The sequence below is a fragment of the Orycteropus afer genome, unplaced genomic scaffold (genome assembly GCF_000298275.1).
Source record: "Orycteropus afer afer isolate SDZICR_OR568_19922 unplaced genomic scaffold, OryAfe1.0 scaffold00419, whole genome shotgun sequence".
Taxonomy (NCBI): Eukaryota; Metazoa; Chordata; class Mammalia; order Tubulidentata; family Orycteropodidae; genus Orycteropus; species Orycteropus afer.
In genome coordinates, this window is record NW_006922006.1 from 721,988 (window position 1) to 722,553 (window position 566).

Sequence of the window (566 nt, forward strand, 5' to 3'; positions counted from 1 at the left end):
TTACATGAGGGAAATGAATGTATCTAGTTTTTCATAAAAATAAGTTAAAATGATCAATTGAGACATCACAATACAAACTCATGTATGATCTCATTTTCTTTAGTTAAAAAACTTCTACAAGTTCAAAAGGATGAAAAAATGATATAGACTTTTATTTTTCATTAAAGGTATTTGCTTTTTGCTGACATATTTTATACAGAGCTATACACCATATCATAGTTTGAGTGAATATACCATATATACTTTTTTTAAAAAAATAAGACATAGACAGAAATAATGTGTACACACATATACCATACAGAAGTGATGAAATTATGTTAAAAATTCTGGCATAACACACTCATGTGCACCATGCACGTCTCATGATATTTCTGGAAGTGAATTTTAGCCTCACTCACCCTCACACAGGAACCTGAAATTGTTACTTTTGATCATATTTGTATAATAAAGGTATAAGCTATGGTCAAGAAGTCATGGAATGAGATTGGTAGATCACTAGTAATTGGAAAATAAATAATTGAAACTGAGCATTTGTATCTATTTACAGAACAAATTAGTTTTCATTC

The 566-nt window shown here is 28.6% G+C and overlaps 1 protein-coding gene across 1 annotated transcript in view; it reads left to right on the plus strand.

The window, feature by feature from the left end:
• LOC122151381 (olfactory receptor 5B3-like) overlaps positions 1 to 566 on the plus strand; it is a 4,077-nt gene that overhangs the window by 3,001 nt on the left and 510 nt on the right. The gene's annotated exons all lie outside the window — the stretch shown is intronic.